The sequence below is a fragment of the Neophocaena asiaeorientalis genome, unplaced genomic scaffold (assembly GCF_003031525.2).
Source record: "Neophocaena asiaeorientalis asiaeorientalis breed wild unplaced genomic scaffold, Neophocaena_asiaeorientalis_V1.1 scaffold280, whole genome shotgun sequence".
NCBI classification, from domain to species: domain Eukaryota; kingdom Metazoa; phylum Chordata; class Mammalia; order Artiodactyla; family Phocoenidae; genus Neophocaena; species Neophocaena asiaeorientalis.
Window position 1 is genome coordinate 3,742,426 of NW_020185321.1, and position 25,340 is coordinate 3,767,765.

General features: G+C 53.3%; 1 protein-coding gene across 1 annotated transcript in view; it reads left to right on the forward strand.

The window, feature by feature from the left end:
- CHST8 (carbohydrate sulfotransferase 8) overlaps window positions 1–25,340 on the forward strand; it is a 66,451-nt gene that overhangs the window by 12,266 nt on the left and 28,845 nt on the right. The gene's annotated exons all lie outside the window — the stretch shown is intronic.

The following is a 25,340-nucleotide window of genomic DNA, read 5'->3' on the forward strand; positions in this document are numbered from 1 at the left end:
GGCTGCCTCTTACCGAGCCCTGCGGCCTAGCCATGGCATTTCCCAGCCCTCCTCAGCAGTCCTGAAGACCGGCCAACTATAGAGCAGGCTCTGCCCGCCCAGGCTACCTGCTCACCCCAGCTTGGCTGTCCTCAAAGCAGGTCAAGGGTCCAGTCCCCGGCCAGTGGTTCTCAGCCCAGGTGGTTTCCAAGCTAGATTGGACCGAGGGGGTGATCTGTGAACCCCTCACCATGTTTTGGTTGTGTGTCTGAATGTGCTTAGGTCCTGGGAAGAAAAGGCAGCCTGGAAGGAGTCTGGGACCCCCACCCTACCTCTCCAAAGGCTACAAGCATCTGTGGGTGCTTTCGACCTTTGCCCTCAGGGTCTGGGCCTGCCCCGCAGGGAGGGAGATAGGAAAGAGGAAGGGATGAGGGGGAATGTCAATTTAAAAAAATGGTGTTGAGTCACCAGGCCCATCAGAAAATGTATCAGCGCAGAGCTGCCAGGGCCGGGAGACCCCAGGGAGCGGGGTGGGGGAAGGGAGGGGGGAACAGATGGTCCCTGGCTCCTGGGGCAGGGCCGCCGCTCAGCCTTAGCTTAGCCAGGAGCGCTGTGTGGAATGCGGGCCCAGTGTGGCCAGATCCTCCTTTTTATTTTTTAGTTTTTCAAAGAAACAAGGAATCTATAACATATAATTATATAATTTCTTCTGATTTTTAAGTGGCAGCTCAAACTTTAGAAGGTGTTTTCAGAGTTGGTTGGTCACGCTTGTCACCGCCCGTTGGTTGGATGGGTTGGAAGGAGAGGCTGTGTCCACTCTCCCGCCCTCCCTCAGGCTGAGACTTGCCGCCTCCCACCCTCCCTAGCTACTCCCCCCCCACCCCCCGCCCCAGGACAGAGAGGTAGTCGGTCTCCCTGGTGGGCAGGGAACTCGTTATCTTTCCAGCCCCGGCAGGACTCACTCCAAGCCAGGCCCCAAGCGAGTGCTGGGCAGAGCTTCTCCAGGTGTCTGCTGACCAACGGTGGCTTCCCAGAGCCCGAGGGGCCCCTGCCCAGTTCAGGGGGCCAGGAGCCCTGCCAGATCACTGTTCACCATTCAGGCCTGGGACCTGGGGGGCCCAGAAGATGACTGGGTAGCAGAGGTGCCAGGGAGGCAAGGGCCAGGGAGTGGCAATGGCACTGGGGCTGTGAGTGGGACCTGAGAGTCCCCGTAGCACCCAGGGAGGTGGCACCTGGGGGTGTGTTCTGGGCAGTGACGATGGTATGAGTGCCGGGTGCCTCCTGTGTCCCAGGCACTGCACTTTACCTGCCTTATAGATATTTCCACACTGAAGCCTCACAGCTGCTTGTCTCCATTTTATAGGTAGGGAAACTGAAGCACAGAGAGGCAAAGTCACTTGCCCAAGGTTACACAGCCCGGAAGTAGCAGTGCCTAAACTAGAACCCGGGTCTTTGGATCCCAAAGACACAGGGTCTTATGGGTGACTCTGACAGCCGCTCAGAGCTGAGACACACACTGTTGGAGGACCAGCCTGGGAGCCTGCGCACAGTGCCACGCTGATGCGTGGGGTGTGCTTCATTCCTGTGTGTTGCAGACACGTTCTGGTTTGTGCCTAGATCGGCTGGTGAAGGACGGGGACCTCTGTGAACGTGTGTGTGTCTGGCTCTCATCCGCGATCCTGTGTACAAGTATGTATGTGCACAACCATGAGGTGTGTGCGCGCCTCGGGCTCACAGCTCACATGGGGAACGCTTCCCACTGAGGTCTGTGGCCGCCTCCTTGGAGGGCACACTGGCGTTCCCACCTGCCACGGGCAGGCGTGGGACACACACAATCAGGGACAAGCGACTTGGGCACCAGGGTGGGAGCTGTCTGCGGGTTGTCGCCACAGAAGTGGGTGAGGAATGAATTGTCCTTCCAGCAGGAACTTGGCAAAACCAGTTATTGTAACCCCCCTGCCCGCGACCGGGGCAGACCAAATAATGAAATTACATTCTTAATAGGTCAGGTCGAGTGACTGCTGCTCGAATTAGTTCCTTCCCAGAACCCGGCCAGAAGTAGCAGCAGTAATTAAAGGATTTTCTGGGCTTAAACCAAGTCTGCTCGTCAAGTAGGTACAATATACAGGGCTTGCAAAATGTGTGTGGGCCTTGTCCCTTCCTGGGGACTGGGATGAAAGTCGGCGAGAGCAGGAAGGCCACTGGCCCAGAAGGAGGTGGGTTCTTACTGCAGGGGCCACTTTTCCACTTTCATTCATTCACATGAGAAATGTTGAGTCCCAACGTGGCCAGGCACTGGGATTCTGCAGCGAACCGGACCATGAGGTCCCTGCGCTCATGGAACTCAACAGTGAGTAGGGTGATGGGGAATTCCTGGTGTTCCCCACCCGACTCCCGCCTCCTTCCCAAGCAAGCTGGTCCCAGGAGCCCTGTGATGTCGAGAACTGCCTCCTTCCGCTTGGGGACCTGTAAATTAGGGTCTGAGGCTGAAACCGTGCTGGGACTTCCCACACACCAGAGAAAGAGAAAGGAAGGGCATTCGCGCGGCATGACCCCCCATCTGACCCGTCCTGTGTCCTAGAGAGAGGGATGAGGGAGCCAGATCCAACGCTGGAGGTCAGTTGGAGCTCACACCCAGGCTGGAACATCCCTCCCCCGAGCCCGTTTTTCATTTCCTCCATTTGCTTCACTGAGAGGAACCCACAGCCCTCCTCGGGGAGCAGAAAACACCAGAATCCCAAGAAAGCAAATATCGGTAGTGTGGCTGACAGAGGTGATGTGCCCACCCACCCTGGGCAAAGCAGAACCTACAACTTCCTGAAAACTCCAGAAGGAAAGGGAAATCCCAGGAGCCAGAAAATGAGACGGATTAGCGAAGCAGCAGTGAGTGGCAGGGGTCGCCTGCCACCGAGCCTGCGGCTAGAGCCTTTTTTTACAAAGCACCTTTATTCAGGTATAATTTACATGCCATAAAAGTCACGTATTTTAAGTGTACACTTCAGTGGATCTTAATAAATCTACAGAGCTCTGTAATCACCACAATCCAATTTTAGGATATTTCCACTGTCCTCTGCCCCGCCCCCAATTTCCATCCCAAATCTCTCAGGGCTTTGCAGTCACTCCCTGTTGCCCCAGGCAACCACTATCTACTTTCTGTCTTCATCGATTTGCCCATAAATGTAATCATACAATATGTGGTCTTTTACATGCGGCTTCTTTCACTTAGCACCAGGTTTGTGCTCACTTGTCATCATGTAGCCTGCATCAGTAGTTCATCCCTCTTTATTGTTCAGTAGTATTCCATTCCACGGATTCTTGGTTTACCCATTCACCAGTGGGTGGACTCTTGGATTGTTTATACTTTGGGGCTGTTATGAGTAATGGTGCTATGAACGTTCACATGCCGGTTTTTTATTTCTCTTGGGCAGATACTTAGGAGTAGAATTGCTAGATTGTTTAGTAACTTTATGTTGAATTTTTAAAGCCACTGTTGCCAGAATGGCTACACTGTTTACATGCCTGCCAACAATGTATGAGGGTTCCAATTTCTCAACATGCTCATCAACACTTGTTATTATCTGTCTTTCTAATTATAGGCGTTCTAGTGAGTGTGCGGTGGTATCTCATTGTGGTTCTAATCTGCGTCCACTAATGACTAGTGCTATTTTTCATGTGCTAAATAGTCATTTGAATATATTCTTTAGTGAAATATCTATTCAAATCTTTTGCCCATCTTTTAAATTGAGTTGTCTTTTTGTTGAGTTGTTATTTTTATTTTGTAGATACAAGTACTTATTAGATTTGCAAATGATTTCTCCCGTCTGTGGTTTGTCTTCATTTTCTTAATGGTGTCTTTTAAAGTGCAAAAGTTTTTAACTTTGAAGAACTACAGTTCATTTTTTTTTCTTTTATGGATCATTCTTTTGGCGTTGTATCTAAGAAATCTCTGCTTAACTTAAAGTCATAAAGATTTTCCCCAGTGTCTTCCTTTAACAGTTTTATAGTTTTAGCTCTTCCATCTACGTCCATGATCCATTTTGAGTTAATTTTTGTGTTTTGTGGGAGGTAGTGGTCTTTTGCACGTGGATATCCAGTTGTCCCAGCACTGTTTATTGAAGGCTATCTTTTCCCCATTGAATTATCTTGCCACTCTGGTCAAAATAAATTGGCCTTGAATGTAAAGGTTTGTTTCTGGTGACTTAATTCTATTCCATTGATCTATTTGTTGATCCTTACACCAACAGGACAATGTCTAAATTACTATGGGTTTGTAATAAGTTGTGAAATCAGGAAGTATAAGTCCTCCAGCTTTGTTCATCTTTTTCAAGATTGTTTTGACTATTCTGAGTCTCTGTAAAGACAGTGTAAGTTCCCATGTAAATTTTAGGATCAGCCTATCCTGCCAACAAAAAGCCTGCTGAGATTTTGATAGGTATTGCATTGAATCTAACAGTCAACTTGGGAAGAACTGCACCCTTAGCAATATTGAGTCTTCCAATCCGTGAATGTGGAATGCCTCTCCATTTATTTAGATCTTCTTTAGTTCCTATTAGCAATATTCTATAGCTTTCAGTATACAAGTGTTACCCTTCTTTTGTTAAATTTATTCCTAAGTATTTTATCCTTTTTGATGCTATAGTGAATTTTTTTTTTTTTTTTTTTTTGGGCTGCGTTGGCTCTTCGTTGCTGCGCGTGGGCTTTCTCTAGTTGCAGCGAGCAGGGGCTACAATTCATTGCGGTGGGCGGGCTTCTCCTTGCGATGGCTTCTCTTTTTGCAGAGCATGGACTCTAGGCATGCGGGCTTCAGGGCACGCGGGCTCAGTAGTTGTGGCTCGTGGGCCCTAGATCACGTGGGCTTCTGTAGTTGTGGTGCATGGGCTTAGTTGCTCTGCGGCATGTGGGATCCTCCCGGACCAGGGCTCAAGCCCGTGTCCCCTGCAATTGGCAGGCGGACTCTTAACCACTGCGCCACCAGGGAATTCCCTGAAATTGTTTTTCTTAATTTCATTTCTGGACTGTTCGTCACTAATATAAAGAGATAAAATTGATTTTTCTATATTGATTTTGTACCTTGCAACTTGGTGATTAATTCTAGTTCTTTTTGTGAAAATTCCCTGGAATTTGCTAAATACAGGGCCATGTTGTCTGCAAATAAAGAGCGTTTTACTTCATTTCCAATCTAAATGCCTTTTTTTTCCCCTTGCCTGATTGTACTGGCTAGAACCTCTAGTACAATATGAAATAGAAGTGGTGAAAGTGGACGTCTTTGCCTTATTCCTGATCTTAAAGGCGTTCATTCAGCCTTTGACCATTAAGTATAATGGTAGCTGTAGGATTTCTGTAGATCACCTTTACCAGTCTGAGGAAGTTTCCTTCTATTGCTAGTTCGTTGAAAAAAAATTTTTTTTACCCTAAATGGGTGTTGGATTTTGTCAAATGCTTGTTCTACATCTATTGAGATGTTTTATGGTTTTATCCTTTATTCTGTAAATATAATATATTACAGTAATACATCAACCTTGCATTCCTAAGATAAATCCCTCTTGGTCATAGTACATAATCTCTTTTATTTGTTACTGGATTCATTTTGCTAGGATTGTGTTGTGGAATTTTTTTTTTTAATATTTATTTATTTGGCTGCACCGGGTCTTAGTTGTGGTGTGGGGGATCTTCATTGCCGCGTGTGGGATCTTTAGTTGCGGCATGTGGGATCTAGTTCCCTGACCTGGGATTGAACCTGGGCCCCCTGCATTGGGAGTGCAGAGTCTTAGCCACTGGACCACCAGGGAAATCCCTGTGTTGTGGAATTTTTAAAGGGATAGTTGTCCGTAGTTTTCTTTTCTTGTGATGTTTTTTGTCTGGCTTTGGTACTGGATTAACATAGGTCTTAGAATTAGTTGAGAGTATTTCCTCCTCCTCCTCCTTTATTTTTCTGGAAGAGTTTGTGAAGGATTGGCATTATTTCTTTTTTAAATGTTTAGAAGAATTTGCTAATGAAGCCATCTGGAGCTGGAAGATTTTTAAATTACTAACTCAATTTCTTTGCTATAGGTCTATTCAGATTTTCTGTTTCTTCTTGAGTCAGCTTCAGTAATTTATGTCTTTCTAGGGCTTTGTTTATTTCACTCACGTTGTCTCATTTGTTAGCATAAAAGTGTTGATAGTATTTCTTTATATTTGTTAGTGATGGCCCCTCTTTTGTTCCTGATTGTCAATTTTGTAGATCTTTTCAAAGAACCAGCTTTTAGTTTCACTGTTTTTGTCTTTTTGTTTTTTCTGTTTTCCATTTCATTGATTTCTACTCTGATATTTATTATTTCCTTTTATCTCCTTGCTTTGAGTTCAGTTTGCTCTTCTTTTCTCTTTCTAGTTCCTTAAGGCAGAAGCTTAGGTCATTAATTTGAGATCCTTCTTTTCTAATATAGATATTACATCTATAAATTTCCCTCTACACATGGTTTTATCTGTAGTCCACTTTAGTTGTCTCATTTCCTAGATCTCACTTTAACTTTCTGCATGGTCTATTGCTTCCCTCAACCCATATCACAACCTTGGGCTAGCTGAGAATTTGGAATTATTATTTTCAGCAACATTCCTGGGCATGGCATGTTTCAATCTTCTTGGCCTGCTCTACCTTGGTAGATCTTCAACCACCAGGGAACTGAGTCGGGTTGATGGAAGCAGCCCCAGGCTAAAATGCCATAGGCTTACCTTATTCTTCCTAGAGCTCAGTAGAAGCTCTTGAATAAATGTTTCCTAATATGTTGTATACCGTTGGTCAATTTCCAGAGTTCTTAAACGGTTGTTTTGATTTTTTTTTTTTTCTTGTTCTGTCATTTCTTTGAGGGAAGGAATTGGCCGAGCTCCTCACTCAGTCATTCTAGACGTCCCATCTCCAGGACTGGGGTCTTGATGTCTACAAAGACAGGAGGTGGGGTCTCTGGCCTGACTAAGGTGCTTTATTTTGATGACAAGTCACTGTATAAGTGTAATTCTGTAAGAAGAAAATTTAACCAGAAAGAATGGGATGCAAGAAATAATGGTAAGGAAATAAGTTGTAGGTATGTAGATAAATGTGAATATTTCCTGTAAAAAAAAATAAGCACTCATTTTGCAAGTTTAGGAACTGCAATAACATGGAAGTGTGTATGGGGACAGTAATTGGATTTAAGCATTCTAAGATCGTAATCTTGTTAGGGAGGAAAATAGGGATAGTAATAAACTTTGGACTTTATTTTCAAATGCGGCTCAGCTCTGGAAGTATAATGTGTATCTTCTGAGTCTCTGCACTGGCCCCTCTCAGTGTAGCCCCACTCTTAGAGCTGGGCACCTGTTTAATCACCTCCTGTTCACCTCACTGGTAAAAGAGGATTCCCAGCCTATGGTTATGGGGATGGTGAACCCCCAACACTGGACAGATGAGCTCCACAGCCATTGATTAGTCACTCACAGCCTGGGGAAGAAGGACACTGCATGCCTTGCCCCTATGGTCACATGGAGAGAGAACAAGCAGGGGCTGTGGGAGGCAAGCTAGTAGTATCAAGAGGGTGGGGTGCCCCCTGGTTCCCATGGGAGGATGTCATTGATCTGTTTGAATAATTCCATGGGCTGGTAGGGCACTGAAACCTGCTACTCAGGGAAAGCAGAAACTGTGCCTGGTCCCCTTGATAGGTGGTTGTTTAGCTAGGGGACCTCATCTGCAGGAGCAGAGTGGGGAGGGGACTTGCCGTTGGGCTATTGGAGGCCCTCCTGATTTCACCAGGTGTCAAGGCAGCATGTGATATTGGGCCTTAATTTTAGACCTTACTTTAGGCAGATTGTCCCACAGAAGCCTAAGAGTGGAAACACCTCACCCTGAGTGGGGGCAGCCCTGAGCCAAAAGCTGGAGAGAGGACTTCCTTGCTGTAGTCTCAGGACTCCCCTCACACCAGCTAAGGTGCTGGAACCCTGCTTAGCTCCTGCCCTGGTCACCCTCTGCCCTTGCATCCTGCCTATCTGTATATCCATCTCTCTCTCCACCATCTGTCCAACCTCATTTATAGGAACATGCTATAAAACCCCATAGCCCCCTAGTTTGTGATTCCTTCAGAAATGATGTAGATGGAGACTGTCCAACCAGTTGTGGGCCCTCACCCCATGGACAGCAGCCACGCACCAGCAATGAGGCCCTGAGCCCAGCATTGGGGTTTCTGGTACTCACAGCCCCTACCTGCCATAGGTAACCCCAGCATCACCTGGTGCAGGTCCCTCCATCCCTGACACACGTGAAGGGTCTGTAGCCTGGCCACGCTCGCCGCTGTTTCAGGAACCAGTGTAGCTCAGTGGGTGGGTGAAACGAGGTTCCACTTGCCACCTGTGGCTCCTCCTGGTCCACGGGGATCTGTGGAGGTGCCACATCTTCCAGTATCTTCTCTCCAAGCAGAAGAACAAGGATTGGTGACCCTGGCAGGTACCGTCGCAGCAGTAGTGAAGTGACAGGCTCCCTCCTCAGCTGTCTTTGAGGCACCATCTCAAATGCCACCAGGGCACGCTCACCAGCACAACCCTCTTTCCCTCCCCAGGGTCTTCATTCTTTGAGGCATGTAGCTACCAGGCAAAACCCGAGCATTTCAAACTGTTATTGCCGGAGAGGATGAGATTGGGGTTTTGAATCTGCCAGGTTTTTTTGAGCCACGGGTTCTAGACAGAGCCTGGCTGAGGAGTGCAGGGCTGGGTGAGGACAGCCTGCATGCCACAGCTTCCATCTACCTTGGCACTGGGAGGGGCAGCCACAACTTAGAATAACAGTTCTCATCCTGGGCTCCGTGTTGGAGATACCTGTGGAGATGTTAAAAAGCTGATGCCCAAGCTGCTGCCCCATGCCTAAGACCAATCAAATCTGAATCTCTGGGGGAAGAGATCCAAGCAGCGGAAGTTTGCAGAGCTCCCCAGGCAACTCCGCCATGCAAGCGATTTTGAAAGCCATTGGATTCAGAATAGCGTTTCTCAGAACTTAACATAACTACAGATCATTTGGACAACCTGCTTAAATGCAGATTTTGTTTCTCTGGGTCTAGGTGGGGCCCAAGATTCTGCACTGCCAGCAGCAAGGGTTCATAATTGGAATCGTGCTACTTAAAGTGTGGCTGTGGACCTGCAGCAGCCGCAAAGCTTGGGAGCTTCCTAAAGATGCAGACTCTAGGGCCTGCCGCCAGATCTACTGAATTAGAATCTGCATTTTGATAAGATTCCCAGGTGGTCTGAATGCGCTTTGAGGTTGAGACACACTGGTTTAGGAGAATTTTATGGCCCAGCAAGCCTTAGAGGGAGGGGCAGGCTGCTTCCAGGCCTCATCAGAGGTCACAGGCAAACATCTCTTCATCATCAGATGACAAAGCCCAGGCTTGGGTCCTTCCAGAATCTTGACAGCTCTTTCATCTCTTGCTCTCCTACTCTGGGACCTGACCCAGCTGGGTGTGGCCCTCGCTTTGCCTTCCTCATGGCCCCTGATCCAGCCCTTCCTTCCCTATCCCGCCTGGGGTGGGATCCTGACACCAGACTTGCTTACACTGCCCGAAGCCTCAGAACTTGCTCCGGCTTCGCAGGGCTTCGCAGAGCAGCCTTGCCCGTCAGGGGGAAGGCACAGCCTGCTGACACACAACCCTCTCTCCAACACAGTGTCCCCACTGCACCCTCCCCGCAAACCCAGCCAGCCCCTCCCTCCACAGGCCCCTAACCCCAGCGCCAAAGATGCCGGCTGCCACCTTCTCCCACACACCCGCTTCTCTCTAGACGGCTTATCCAGGATGCTCACCCTGCTGTTTTCATGTTTGCCCTGTTGCCATCTGAGCTGCCCCTCTGCTCCAGCCAGTAGAGAACTCCAGCCCTGTCTTCAAACAAGTCACTGGCTCACCCTTGGTCCTCCTCTCCCTCACTCTCCCGGCGCTGCTGTTTGGTCCAAGCCATGGGTGTTCTGTGAATGGCCTGCAGCTCCCAATTCACTCTGGCTGTGCCATCCCATGCCTTGTCCCCTGCATGATCTGAGCTCTTTCGGGAGCTGGGACTCCCATTCCCAGGGGTGGGGAACCTAGGGGCCTCGGCTGGTGTCTCGTAACTTCTCCTGGAACTGGGGTCAGGGAGGGAAAGCAGACCCAGAGGGCTGGTTTCTGAACTGATAGGGACAGGCCTTGAGGTAGGGCTGATAGGGCTGTGATTTAAGAAATGGAAGATAAGACTTCCTGGGACTGTCAGCTCTGCATCCAGCATGCTTCTGGTTGCCTTGGCAACTCAACAGGTTCAACCTCTTTTCTGGGCATCGCTGTCTGCTCAGACGGGAGGTGACAGGAGTCCTAGAGGTGTGCAGGTCTTCAGCAGGCAGACAGCTCAGCGCCCAGGATGCCCCTCACCTCCTTGCTGGGTTAGCTGACCTCAGTTGTCCTCTAGCTACCTGCATGATCCTGTGATCGTGTCCAACCAGCCAGCCATCCTCCCATCCAGCCAGCCATCCATCCATCCATCTGTTTATCCAGTAAGCAGTCACTGAGCGTCTGCTGTGTGCCTGGCCTCATGCTGGCCTCTTCAGGCAGGTATATGAGTTCCTGGGCCTCCAGGTCAAACACGAATGCCTCTATGGGTCCAGAGGTAACTGGGCAAGCCTGGAGGTCAGGAAAGCCATAGACATGTGTGAGTCCATTTAGAAGATATTCTCAACCCATAAACACTGCAAGCCTGCCTACCACCCTCGGCCAGGACAGGCCCTTCTTATGTACGTGTAATTTGCATAAACATTCTACACACTGTAATCTATTTTCTTTCACCTAATGCTACATGGTGGACCTCTCTCCACATAGACACATAAAGATTATTTTCACCCTTTTTAACAGCCTTATGGTATTCATTGTAAAGATGTACCATTGGTTTATTTAAACACGAAATGGTGTTTGCAGTCTTTGGCTGGTTCGTGAATTATTTCCGTTTCCTGTAGGGTCATCTCTATCTGTTTGCTTCTTTTGGTCTCTCTCGTGTTGGAGGCTGTCCTCAGATGCTTGATGACCCTTAGATATCGATTCATAGTTGAGAGCAGGTCACCAAACACCTGATTGTTTGAAGTAAGGTCGGGGGCAGGCTTTACTTCATGAAGTGTGGGGAGGAATCAGCCATCTACCTGGAGTCTTCCAAGGGAGAGCGTCTTATCTGCTAGGGCTGCCACAAACTACCACAGACTGGGGGGCGTAAACAACAGAAATTTATTCTATCACAGTCTTGGAGGTTAGAAATCCAAGATCAAGGTGTCACCAGGATTGCTTTCTTCTGAGGTCTCTCTCCTTGGCTTACAGATGGCCGTCTCCTCCCTGTGTCTTCACATGATCTGTCTTTATCTGTATTTGAATTTCTTCTTCTTATAAGGACACCAGTTATAGTGGATTAGAATCTACTCGCATGACCTCATTTTAACTTCATTGCCTCTTTAAAGTCCCTGTCAGTCACATTCTGAAGTACTGAGGGTTAGGACTTCAACATACGAATTATGGGAGGACAAAACTTAACCCATAACAGAGAGATTTGCAATCTCCAGCCTGAGGGGGAGACCCCTGGTATGTGCGGTTAATCCTCTTGTTTCAGAGCTGCCCTGCTCCCCTCCCAGCCTGGAGTCCTCAGGCCCTTTGCAGTCTCATCAGAGGTGAGATCTTCCATCTCCTGCCGGGTGGGCTCAGGGTGGGGGTGGTGATCAGGGGACAGTTTGCGGGGCTGCTGGGCTTTCAAGCCTACACGTCAACCCTGGCAGCTGTGCTTCTCCAAGTCCTGGCTTCCGTGACACAGATCAACCCTCCACCTGCACCTCTGCAAGCTCAGCTACACATCTCCTTCACCTTGTGGAATCTGTTACCACCCTCCAGCCACTTTCCAACTTCCAAAAATCTGTTGGAATCTGTCATCTGCTGCTGTCCCCCTCCAGGCCTCTGCTCCCATGGGCCTCTATCTGTTTTATTCCTTGGCTGTCATTACACTAGACTCTTGGGAGGACGATGAGATAAATGTATACGTTCAATCCACTGTGTCCACCCAGAAGCCTCCTGGTCTGCAGGGGAGGGCACAGAAGCAGCGCACTCAGCCGAGGGCTCTCGGGCCCCACTGGACCCAATGGGGAGGAGCTATAGCCACCTGGGGCTTGGGGGGGTGGGTTTGGGGTGAGAGCACGGCTGTGGGTGAGGCCTATGGAGCTGCCCTTTGAATCCTGAATCCCTGTTGCTGCTGGGAGAGAGGGAAGGAGATTCCCAGCTCCTGCTGTGCGTGACGGCGGTCTCTGGACCCCAGGCTTGGTTCCAGGGCCTGGAACTGCCCTGCCTGCTGGCCCCTCTCCCCCTGGTGGTGTCACAGGTGTGACACTCTAGAGCCAGAGACGGTGGAGGGCGGGTGGTGGGGGGGGCGGGCTCTGACACCTCCAAAATAATACATGTTTTCCAAACTGTTGCTGAAGCTGCTAAAATGTTTTTTTTAAAACCGTTTACACTTCCCTTGATATAAGGCAAATACCTTCTGTCAGCCGGATGTGGGTCGGGAGGTGGGGGGCCTTAAACTGGAGAAGCTGGATCAGAGCGAGGCCTCTCCACGGGGGGACAGGCTTGGAGGGGGACACAGGCCTGGGGTAGGGGGCCCTGTGTCTGTGAGGGAGGGGGACCTGCAGGGCAGGCAGGAAGGGGCTGTGCTGAGTTGCCGGATAAGCCATGGTGACAGTCATCTGTGTTTAGTCCCAGTTGAATTTTTCCTTCCGAGTCTCCCTGTGTCCTTGTGAGGGAGCGGGTTTGTATCTGAGGAGACGCCTACCCCTACTTTTGGCTTCTGTTTTGGAAGTCCTGAGCTTACTGAGGAATTGTTCTAGGGAAAAGGAACGGGGAATGTCTTTGAAAGATGTGAGGCAGATTCCGTGTCCAAAGCTGAGAGGGATGGAGTTTGCCCAAGGTTAGGAAGGGGTAGGTGTTTGGGGTTCCTTGGGTAGGGGGTGACAGGTCCAAGGAAGTGGCAGGACAATGGGGGACACCTGAGGAGACTGGACAGTGCCTGAGGGTTAGACCTCCACCTGCCTGCAATGACCAAGGAGGACAGAAGGCAAAGGGCCTTCCCTGGACGCCCCAGACTGTGTAGGCCTGGGGGCTTCTCAGGACCCTCAAGAGAAAGAGAGTGGACAGACGTGGCTGAGCCCGAGCCTCCCCTCAGCAGAGCGGGGCCTGGGGCAATTTATTTTGAGTTACAAGAAATAAAGAAACTTGTGCAGGGGGACCAGAACCACGCACAACAAGCCGGGCTTTACACGGCCTGTGACTGTCTCCGGCAAACATCTCTCCAGCCAACCAGAGAGGCCGCCGGCCTGTGTCCTGACAGTGCCACTGCGCGCTCAGCGTGTCAGCTGCTGGGTGACGATGGGAAGGCTTAGGGCCACAAGGAGACACTTGGGCTCCGGCTTCCCCGCTGCGAGAGCTTCAGCACTGATTGCTCCACGGGCAGCGTTTGGGAGGTGGGGCAGCCCCGCTGTGTGCCTCGGTGGCTCTCTCCTGCAGAGGCTGGAGTTACCCCTCTGAGCAGTGGGAACTCCCGGCCAGACCTTCCCGACCAGAGAACCAGCCTGACAGAGGAGGGAAAGGACCTGAGGTTCCTGGTACCTTGGGAGGGGCAGGGAGGAGCCATGTGGGCCCTGCGGTCCACACACACCCACACGTGTACACACGCACACACACATACATACACACCGCACTCCATCCCGTTGGCTGAGGTTCTCCAGCCAAAAGCGCCCAGCCGCAGCTCTGCTGCCGGTCCTGGTGTCTGCTCGCTGCAGGGGGCAACCTTTTCCCTCTTTTAACTCTCTGGGGCTCCCATGTGGACTCCAGCACCTGCCCTGATGAGAGCTGGGCAACGTCTCCACTCCAAAGCCATGAGGATGCAGCAGGCAGGGAGCTGGGCAGGCAAAGGTGTGCAGGGCCAGAGCTACCAAGGGCAGGACCTTGCCTGCCTATCCTAAATGCCACCCCTTGGTTCCTTTCCCCCTGCAGGGTCAGCCTAGCCTGGGAACTGGGGTCAGAAGTGGGGGAGCCCACAACAGGGATGGCCGTGCTCTGGCCGTTGCTGTGCTCTGGCTCAGCCTGGACACAGGGAGGAATGGTGCTTGGACCTGGCCCAAGCAAGGGCGGCCGAAGCCTGGTCGGACCAGACATGTTCTGTTTATCCTTGGCCTGTGCCTATGGCCATCCCCAGATTAAAGCCATTTGTCCCAGATGTGACTGGCATGTAGCACCAGGAAGCCCAAAGTCCACATATCCACAAATGAAAACTTTGTGGGAACACTGGTGGTCCCTCAGGACCCTTTCTGGGAGCCCTGTGACCACCCACTGAAGCCCAGTTCCAAGGTCCCTAGAGCCCCCGTTGGCTTTAGAGCTGTGCATGTGCCTTGCCACCAGCAGAGGGCGCCCTGAGCCTGCTCACAACAGTCTAGTCTACCCTCAGTTCTCTGTCCTCTGTCCTCCAAGACTGGGCACCCTCAGGACAGGGCCCAGGTCTGTTCCTGTCTCTGTCCACCTCCAGCCACCTTCTCACCTCCCATCACCATAAAGGATGCAGGACTTAGCACCTGCTAAGTGCTTAATAATAACTGTTGAATGGATGGAAGGATGGATGGATGGACAGATGAAAGAAGGAAGGAAGGAAGGGAGAGAGGGAGGGAGGGAAGAAGGAAGGACCTATGGATGGATGGACAGATGGGTGGGTGGGTGGACATATGGGTAGGTAGGTGGATGGATGAACAAATGGGTGGACAGATGGACAGATCAACAGTTGGATGGATGGATGGGTGGGCAGGTTGGTGAGTGGATAGATGGATGGATGGACAGACAGATGGATGGATAGGTAAATGCACTATAAGAAGGAAGTCAGAGGGAGGTCAATAAAGGCTAATTGATAGACTGAAGCTATAGCCCTGGCTGTGGACTGAATTCTTTCAGGAAAAAGAGAGAAAGCTTAATGTTTCCAGTATCTCCAGGGGAAAGGCCCAAATGCTGACATTTCCTCACACCCAGTGTTCCTGTGGTCTTGTCATCAAGTTTCCCTCTGTTCGCTGGTTACGCCCCTTCCCCTCTCCAACCTGGGCTGGGCCCTCACGACCGGGACACAAACCTGGAAGGGGCGTGACTGCTGAGATGAGGTTTCTGGAGAGAAAGGACCGTTCCCCACCCGAGCGTAACTGCTGACCCAGCACCCCGCCCCTCACCCCCACGCGGCCCTTTCCTTCCCTGCTCCTTGAATTCTGTAGCTCACCCCGGCGCAGGCTGCTGGTACGAGTACACTAAGGGGATCAATAACGTGTCAGCTCTTTGTCAAGAGCAAGAGGCCTCAACCAAGTGCTGAGTGACAGCTGGTCATTTTTCACCTGGCACTCGCCCTTCCCGAGATCCACGGCTCTCCTCCGAGGCCTGCTGGCGACCAGGAGGCAGTGTCAGGCTCTGTCCCACTCCCCTGCAGTCCGAGAGTGCTCAGCCAGGTCACACTTCCACTCCCGACACGCAGTCCCACCGTGGCTTAGTGGGAACGTGAGCATGCCCTGGGCTCGTGAGTACACACGTGCGTGTGAGCAGCCTAGAGGGTGAATGCCTGGCCTTTGGGGTGTGCCTGAGGGCTTATCTGTAAGTGTATGCATATGACTGTGAACATGTTTGAGAATGTGTGTGTGTGTGTGTGTGTGCGTGCGTATCTCTTGAGTGTCCGTGTGTGTGCGTGCACAGGCATTTAGAAGCCCGTGTCTGTGCACGTATGTATCTACACATGTGTGTGTCTACATGAAGGTGTGTGCCAGGTGCCTCTGTTTGTCATCAGGGTGCTGCTGTACGTGCCAGAGGCTGAAGCCCCCTTGGGTACCCCTTTGGAGTCCTCCCTCCGGGAGAGGGGTGCCTGCAGGATGCCCTACCCTGGGCCATCTCAGTGTCGCTCCCCCCTTAGCTGGTGCCTAGAAGGGAGGAGTGGTGGCTGGAGCTCTGTTCTCACCCATTTGTACCTTTCCTGCTGGAGAAAGCAGGTGCCAGAGAGAGGAGGAGAATCCGTTGGGAGAAGGGTCCTGGGTTGACAGGGCCATCTCAGTTGAAATGGACGGCATCAGGTAGGGCTGTGTTCAGGTGCTGTCTCCGTCATCAGAACTCAGCTTCTCCATTCTTCGCCTCTGCTTTCCCTTTATGGGCTTCACTCCCAGGCAGCCTCTCCCCAGGGGGGTGGCCCTGGCATCTCCAGGCCTCCATTATCACCTAGCTTTGTCACTAAGCTGGTCGGTCCAGCTGGATCACATGTCTCTGTGTGTGTGTGGTGTTGCCTTATCCAAACTGCAGGCGCTGAGAGTGTGGAGGGGATAAAGTGGGTGTTGATGGGATGGGAACGGGGAGACTGGGTGGGCAGGAACAGGATGTGGGCACTTTTCTCCCTGGTGTAGGTCTCACATCCCGGGCATGAACAGGTGCAGACCCTTCCTCGTCAGTGCCCCAGCCCTTCATGGGGGCTCACAACAGCCACTCTGCAGGCCCTGGGTGAGGCCAGCTCCTCTGGCTTCAGGCTTTCCATGACCCTGGCCTTTGGCCACATACCCTTGACCAAGTTCCCCTGGTTACCAGCCACCCAGGCCCTAAACTGGCTCCTGCCCATGAAACCCAAACCCTACCCCAGACTCCCTGGCCCGGTCCCGTCTTGCCTCCTGCTTTGTTGCCTCCCCCTCCTCCCTAGAGACCCTGACCCACAGGTAGTATCTGCACCCTGGCGTGGGGCCCCTAACCCCATGCAGCCTTTCAGAAGGGGAAGATGCTGGGCCAGCCCCTTTCTCCCCGTGGACAGCATGAGGGGGCCTCGCCTTCACAGTGGTCCTCCCATCCTGGATAGAGACACCCAGGACCCCTCTGGCATCCCGCCAGAGGAGGCGGAAGCCGTCCTCCGCGGATGGCTGCCGGGTTCCAGCAGGCAGGCAGCTCTTCCAAGTGTCTATGAATAATTGAAGACACCTTAAAATGTGCGCCTGCAGCCTGGAGGACGCCCCTCCCCCACTGCGTGCAGGAGCGGGCCCAGAGGGTGCTGCTGCGTGAGCCCCATCTGCCGGGGATGGCCCTGGAGAGGGTGGAGGCCAGGCCTGGGCCTGCCCCCTGCACCAGTCTCCTTCCCGCCTGCCGCCCTTGGAACCCTCAGGGCAGAAGAGGGTCTGCTGAGGGCCTGCTGCCTATGGCGGGCCTAGCAAGCCTGGAGTTGCCCAGAGTGGCCGCTTGGGGGAGGGGGAGGGGAAGGGGCCCAGGCCATCCCCAGCAGCCCCTCCTCTCCACGGCTGTTCCAGGGGGCCCAGAGGGAGGGGCCCCACCCGGGCCAACCCCAGCTAGGGGCCAGGCTGGAGCAGAGCCAGCCTGCAGCTGCTGCAAGGCAGATCCCTGGAGAAGGGACCCAGCAGGTGATGCGGGAAGGGGGCCAGTAGTGATTTCTCCAAGCTCTGGGGAGCCGTCCAACTCAGCTGTGCGTGTGACGTGCCTGGAGTGGGGAGGCAGATGTTACAAGGGCCGTGAGTGTGTGTGTGTGTGTGTGTGTGTGTGTGTGTGTGTGTGCGCGCGCGCGCACGCAGGTGTGTCATACTGTGTGGATGTGTCAGGAGCTGGGTGGCTGTGGGTGTGATTGAGGGGTCGCAGCTGGGTCTCTAGGTCTACAGCTCTGCATGTCACAGAGCCTTGATCAGAGCTAGGAGGTCCCGAGCCTGGCAGGGCATCTCCCTTTAGCTCCAGGCTGAGCCCTCAAAGCCCCAGAGACAACCCCAGGGCGTCCCGTCCTGGAGCGCGTCGCCTGGCCGCTGTCGGGGCTCCTCCAGGACCCTCATTCTGAGAGCTGAGCCTGAAGTTCTAAGCCTTCAAACCTGGAATTTTTGGTAATGAAATTTGTGAAAGGTGAAAATTAGAAACCAAGGGGCACATTCCTTGGTCACTGCACCAGCCCGGGCTCCCTGCTGGGCCCTGGGTGGGGTCTTAGAGGTAGTGCATGCCCTTCTCTGACAGCTCCTCCCCCCTGGCACCTTGGTGTCCTCCTTAGTAGAAAGCAGTGACTCTTCCCTCCTTCCCTTCCACATCTGTTCCAAATGCCACATGAGTGAGAGGTTGGATTTCTCTGTGGCTCTTCCTGCCCCTGACCCCCGACCTGGTCCTCACCTGGGACTCTGGGGGGTCTTTGTAGAGAGGTGTGAGCAGGGGAGGGGGTCGGGTGGGAGGAGAAGCCAGGAGAGCCAGGCTGGGGCGTCCAGCCACAGGTGACCTCTGGCCCCAGCATTCCCTGTCCCTTTGTGTCCCCTCTTCCGGTCACGGTAGACGCTTTGGGGAGACTCGGCTCAGGGTGGGCTGGGTGGGGGCCTGGGCTCAGCTGGACTTGCCACTTGGGACGCTTGGAATGGGGTCCCTCGGGACTCTCTCCTGCAGGGGGTCCTGCTCTCCTGCCAGTCCAGAGAGAAGCAGCCGGGATGTGGCAGGAGGGTCACTGCTCAGGGGGTGGGGGCATCCTGCACAATCCCTCTTATTCCCTCCCTGGACCTGGAGAGAGGGTGGTCAGCTGGGGACTAGAGTTGACCTGACTCTGTCCTGAGGCCTTCGTGGACCTGGGCGGAGGGTCCTCAGGCCACTGATCTCTTGAGATGACCGTGCTGCCCACTGGGAGTGCAAGGTGGAGCTGTGGGTAGGGCAGAGGACAGAGCCAGGTCACGCGGGCCTGGCCACACTGGGCCTTGGGCCGCCTAAATGGGAGGCATCAGCCTAGGGGTGGTGGCAACGTCTCGGGCCTCAGATCTCCCTGCTGGGTGGGAAATAGGATGGAGCTGGGTCCGTTTCTCCAGAGCAGAGAGACCCACCAAATACTTGCCTCTCCACAACGGCATCCAGCCCCACTCTTGGCAAGGGCGGCTCTGGGTTTGCATCTTCATCCCAACTGCCACAAAGGAGGGGCTCCCCTGGCAAGGGGCGAGGGAGACGTGGGCCAAGGGTCGTGAGCAAAGGGAGCCGGAAGAAAAAGTGACAGCTGGCCCCGCATTCGGGCCTCCCATCTGCCCAGCCTCAGCGCTGCACCCAACGCACACCAGCATTAGACCTGGCCGCACTCCCCGATTGTTCCTGACCTGACGGGTCCCCCTCCCAGCATGTGCACCTGCTGGGACGATGCACTCTGTCCAGAGTCACGTGGGAACCAGTGACGGCCAAGTGTCCAGCTCCCCAGCCGCGCCTAAGTTACGGTGCTCCCACATCACCTCCCATTCTTCAGAACCGTGTGTTTCCTTGCTCTGAGGCTGTCTGTGTTCCTGCCAGGGGAGAGGCCTGGCACTGTGGGCATCCCCTCCTGGAAGTCCTCAATCTTCATAGCTTGGGATAGAAAGGCAGGGCCAGACCACAGTCTCGTGCTAACCTGGGAGGCTGGACCAGCTCCCATAGCAGCTCTTAGCACCACCCGAGGAGTCCTGCCTGTGAGACCCGAGGACGGTGGGTGGGGCTGGGAGCCTGCAGGCCTGTGGGCAGGCGCATCCATGCACATGAGTATCAGTGCACGTGTGTGTGCCACGTGGTCCTGGAGTGGGCCTCAGGGGAGCTGAGAGTCTGCGGCTGACTGGGCTCCTGCCCCCAGCCCGAGGAGCGGCGCTGGGGGCAGGGGGCTGCCACTTGCCGGGGGTTGTGCATCTTGTCTCGGCTGGCTTCTTTATTAACCCATTTTGTGAGCAGACTCGGAGTTCATGTTGTGAATCCGGCCATTTGCTCCTGTTTCCTCCGTGCCTCCTGTGGAGAGGAGCACATGTTAAATATTTGCGGTTTTGCTGCGTTAGGTTTTAAAGTTCAGCTGCAATTACCGTGACCAGGTGCCAAGTGAATCTGCTCCCTGGGGATGCCTTCCGCTGTAGCGGGCTGGTGGCTGCATTCCAGGCCAGCCTCTGTGTGCTGTTTGCAAAAACCTATGTGCCTCCCCTTGCCTTTCCTTCCAGAGTCCCGCTGCCCTGGCCCCACTGAGCCCCGAAACCAGCCAGGCTCTACCACCTGTGGTGGGTCATGGATGGGTGTGTCCTCAAAGGGTCAAGGGCAGGGCCGTGGGCAGCCGAGTACCAATGTGGGCCTGCTGTGAGCAGAGCCTGGAGGCTCCAGCCAGCCTTAGCCTCATGGCAGGGTCACAGCCCCACCTGCGGCAGTCAACAGGAATTCTGGCTTAATAGGCAGAACTTTATTTCCAGAAGAGATTTGAATTGTTTTGTTCTAGATCCCCCAGCCCACCTCGTGCAGACCGCTTAGCTACTCTTTCAGATGAATGCAGCCCAACCCGTGATTTCCTGGACAAATTTGGGATAATAAACACGACCCCATCCCTTTCAGAAACCTCTCCTGGCTCCGGCCGGGCCAAGGGTGGTGTCTACGGCCTCCATCTGGTCGTATGCACATGCTGCTTTGGGGGTGGCTCCTATTACAGGGGTGGTGGTGCCCCTCAGATTTCTGGGTAGTGTCTGCTTCTTCCCCTGGCTTTCCCAGGACTACACATCACAGTTCCCAGCAATGGATGTCTTTCAGAGTAGCTGCCAAATCCAAAGAAGGCAGGTGGAGAAGTAGTGCCAACTGGTGCATCTGGGCTGGACCTCATATAACCATGCCTCATGCAGTCTCAGGAGAGAGCTCCCAGCCTGTCTCCTGATACTTGGGTTTGGTTCAGTCAGCATCCTGGTCTCTCCTCTGGCCATGCCTGGGCTGGCTACAGGTACCCAGACGTGCACCTGCCCTCAAGAGGCTTGCAGCCCACTGGGCAGAGAGATGTGGGGGAGCACAGAACGGGGGTGGGGTGGGAGGGCAGCAGACCCCATCCCTTCCAGCTGCCTGGGAGACTGTGAGCTGAGGTCAAGAGGAGCTGGGGCCCCCCAGGGAAGAAGTGCATTCTAAGGCAGGCTTGCCCCCTGAGGGAGCTTTGGGCCTTGGGATGGAGACAAGCTCACACGCCCACGGTGTCAGCTGCTCTAGTCCATCTTCCGGCCCCACCCTCTGTGGACCACATCTTGTCCTGTGGGAGGGGCTGGGAACAGGCAGGAAGAGCAACTGACCAAGTGCTGACAAAGCACAGGGAACTGGTCTGCTGGCATCTAACGGGTGAGTTGGAGGGGAGATGGGCCCGACCCTGTTTTGTACCAGAGTGCCCTGCTTTGTGGGCATCCCAGGAGCTCCAGACCTCAGTTACCAGGGGAGCTTAGAGGGAAATCCAGCGGACGCTCAGAGCGAAACAGGCCACAGTCAAGGTGTAGCTGGGGCAGCAGTCTCACCTGAAGGGTTGACTAAGGGTGGATGTTTCCAAGCTCAGCCATTGGCAGGAGTCATTCCTCCCAGGCCTGAGAACTCCCTCAGTTCCCTGCTTGTGGGCCTCTCCATAGGACAGCTCACAGCACAGGAGCTGGGTTCTTTCCGAGCAAGGAAGCAGGACAGAGCAGATCACACAGGCATCTCAGTGTCTCTGTAACTTACCCTCAGAAGTGACATCCATCACATTAGCTGTCTCCTGTGTGTTGTGTGTTAGAGGCTGGTCTCTCACGTGTGGGGAGAGGGGATTGCAAGGGAAGTTACCAGGCAGGGATATCTGTGGGTACCACCGCGGGGTCTGGAGGTGCTTTCATAGGAAAATGACATGTTCTGATTTACTTTGTAAAGGATCACTCTGGCTGCTGTGTGGAGAAACAGTTGGGACGGGGCAAGGATGAAGCAGGGAGACTTGACTTCTCTGAGATTCGTTTCCCTATATGTAAATTGGCTGTAAGGTTAATCACAGAGCCTCCCTCACAGGTCATTGTGAGAATTAAATGAGATAATATGGGGACCAAGCTCAGCACGGGGCGATGCAGACATGTAATCTTTTTCCTTCGGACGTGCTTTTGTCCCTGACCCTCCCAGGGTCTGGCATTTGCCGCCGCCCCCTCTGCTGTAGAACCCAAGTTCGTGTGCCCGACACACAGTGAAGCCAAACAAGCCGAGTCATCAGAGTTTGGAGGAGAGAAATATTTCTTGACTGAGAGCACCAACTGAGAAGATGGGACACATAGGCTTGTTTCAAATCCATCTTCCTCACTGGTCAGGGCATATGGTTTTTAAAGGTATGATGGGGGTGAGTGCTGCAAGGGGCATGAATTTCTTCTGATTGGTTGGTAGTGTTTCAGAAATCTTAATCGTCGACCTCTGGCTCCAACCAGTCTGGGGTCTACACGCTTGTCCTCAGCATGTGGTCACCACCCTCCACCTGGTGGCGGGGGGGGTTAGTTCCTGCAGAACAAGCATATAGCCTTTGAGGAGGAACTAGGACTCTGTTACTGCTGAACTGTTGTTTCTTAACTGCTTTTCCTTTGTTCCTGCCTTCCCTCATTTCCCTAATTAGTAACTGCTTGAATCTGCTCTTTGGAACTCAGGGAAGGCCTTGGAGACTAAAGCCTTTTTCTACAAACAAGAAACAGAGGACACAGAAAGGCCTCTGTACACAGGAGGGCCCCGCAGCGTCTTGCTCAGCTTCCATCCCCCTTTTCTTTGATATTCCTCAATCCGGAGGGGAACAGGTGCAAGGCCAGAAGGGGAATAAAGTTTTGGATAGAGAGGTTAATCATAAACTTGGCAGGGGAACTCAGTTTTAGGGGGACTCGGTTTCACCTTCATCTCACAGGATGTGTCTTTATGTGTCTAGATGTCTGCAAACAATGATTGGAGACAAGTTCAAGTTCTTCCCCTGGAGCTCTGGGCCCTGTGCAGCCAAGGGTGGCCCAAGTTCCTCGTTTGCCCAAGAAGACCCTGGGCAGAGGAGAGGTGCGAGGATGTTCTGTTTTCCTTGCTGGCTGCCTCAGGCCCCATTTCCACCTGAAGCAGCTCACAGTCTCAGGAAACCAGGAGAGGCATCTCAGCACCTTGATCACATGGAAGAGATCGGGGTGCGGGTGTGGGGAGGGCCCTTCATCCACACGCTGGGGCCGCAGAGCCTCCACTTCAACCCGGCCAGGGCTGCCACCACACTGATCGTTGCCCTGTGAGTCCAGCTGGATGTCCTGGGGGTGCTCCCTGTGTTGCTGCCTCTTTCTTTGGAGGGTCTGGAAAAGAGCCCCCTGAAGTTCATGATTGCCTTTAATTTAAGGATGGGTTCAGCAAGAATCTTTGTTCTGTGTTGGCTTTCGAGAAGCTCACGCCCATGTTCTGTTTCTCCCGCCACTAGGAGTGGGGTGGCTTCTACAGCACAGTTCTGACTCTGACACCCAGAGTTGGTGTCAGACCCCACAAGTGGAGGGCAGAGTCCTGCACACGACTGAGCTTCCTGCAGACACCAGCCACAAGTGGGGTCCCCAGGCCACCCGCACTGCTCACCAATGGGCTACAAATTCAGGGCTTCCACGATCCCCTCAAGTTTGATAACTAGTTAGAAAGACTCACAGAACCCAGGGAAGTGCTATATTCACAATTACAATTTCATTATAAAGAATGCACATAGAGCAGGTCCGGGAGGGTCTTGAACCCAGAGCTTCCATGTCCTTCCCCATGGAGTCAGGGCACATCACCCTCCTGACACATCATTGTGTTTAACTAGGAGCTCCCCTGAACCTCGGTGTCCAGAGTTTTTACTGAGGTTTCGGAACAGAGGCAGGATCCATTAATCATGGACCAAACGATGGAACTCAGTCTCCAGGCCCCCACCCCGCCTCCATCAGGCGCTGAAATTTCCAACCCTTTAACCACGGGTGGTTGACCTTCCTGGTGACCAGCTCCCACCCTGAAGCTCTCAAGGGGCCCAGCAAGAGTCACCTCGTTAGCACAACAAAGACCCCTACCACTCAGGAAATTCCAAGGGAGTCTGAAGCCCTGTGCCAGGAACCCCAGGACAAAGACCAGTTATATTGTTTATTATATCACAGCCTGTTCCCAAGTGAATGCGTCATTGTGAAATGCAACTCTCTGCTTTGCTTCTGAATCCATTTATAGCCCCTCACTCGTTTTTCCTTTGTCAGTCCCACTTTTAATTTATGCTGTCATTTCTTGTATGCCATCTTCAACCCTCTCTGCACAAGATGGAGTAGAATAGAGAAATCATCCCTGGTTCTAGCTTCAGCTCCAGAAGAACATGTGACCTAAGAGTGGAAGCTTCCTATGTGTATCGCACCTGACACCTAGGAACACGGTGCTCGGGGGGCCCCCAGTCCACCCCCGTGCCTGCTGCTGAGACCTCAGTTGATGATCTTGTAAATTCTTCTAGTCAAGGCTCATTGCTCTGTGAGCAGACAGCAGCAGGGTGTGTCTGCTGGGGTGTGCCCCCAGAGCGTGACTCGGGGTGCTGCCCTCAGGTGGGGTGGAGAGGAAGGGGTGGTGGCTAGCCAGGCCAGACCCCAGGCTCCTAACTCCAAGGAGTGCGCCCTTCCTTTGTCACCCCAACTGCAGGAGCGCAGTGAGGGGAGAAGGAGGGAGGGCACTTGTGCCCAGGCAGGAGGGACACCAGCAGCAGAGTTCGCTGGGAGTGGGGACCCAGCTTCCTGTTCCCAGAGCTGCCCCTCCCACCATGCCCAGCCCCCCTCCCTGGGAGCTCGGACTTAGCCGGGGTATCCTTCCTGCCCAGGGTGTGAGGGAGTGGGTACAAACCCTGCACGGTGAGTCGGGGATGAGGTCCCACTGATGACCGCGAATCCTCCCGAGTTGGTCCCCGAAACATTCTCCACTCCCCTCATCAAACTGAGCAGAGGGTGAGTGGGGTCTCTGCCCGAGGGTCCTCCACGCCGTGGCCTAGAGGCTGTAGCACATTTCAGGTGAGGAAGTCTGTGGCCTGGGGTGGGGGGCGGGGGCAGCCTCTAAAGGCATGTGCTCTCTGGCAGGCAGCAGTACCAGACCTGGCTTTCCTTTAGAAACATCCCAGCTGTTGGCAGAGATGAAGACAATCCCTGGACACAGCCTGGCTGGGGAGAAGTGGAAGAGCGGCGGGGGCAGACCTAGTCCGTCTCCCTCTGTCCCTCCCTCCGTCCCTCCTCTCTATTGCTGAGGGGCCACAAGTGACCTTAGCTCAACCAAGCCGAGAACTTGTGGTGACCAAGACAGACACCTGAGCCCCAGCCTTCTCTCAGAAAGACCTCTAGCCTCGCTCCCCTGCGTGGACTCTCAGCGTGGGGACAGTCTTGGAGGCCTTCTGGGTGGAGGCAGTCTCGGGAATCCCTTCCTAAGCCTGTGTTCCTCTGAGTTCCTAGCAGCAGCCCAAACTCTGCCCTCAGGCTGAATGATTTGCTTTCATTCCTGTCCTGTCAGCTGTGCTTACTGAACTGAGAATTGGACCCCTCAAGGGCAAGAGAGGAGGCTGGAGGATGGATTAGAGAGTGCTTCGAAGTCCAG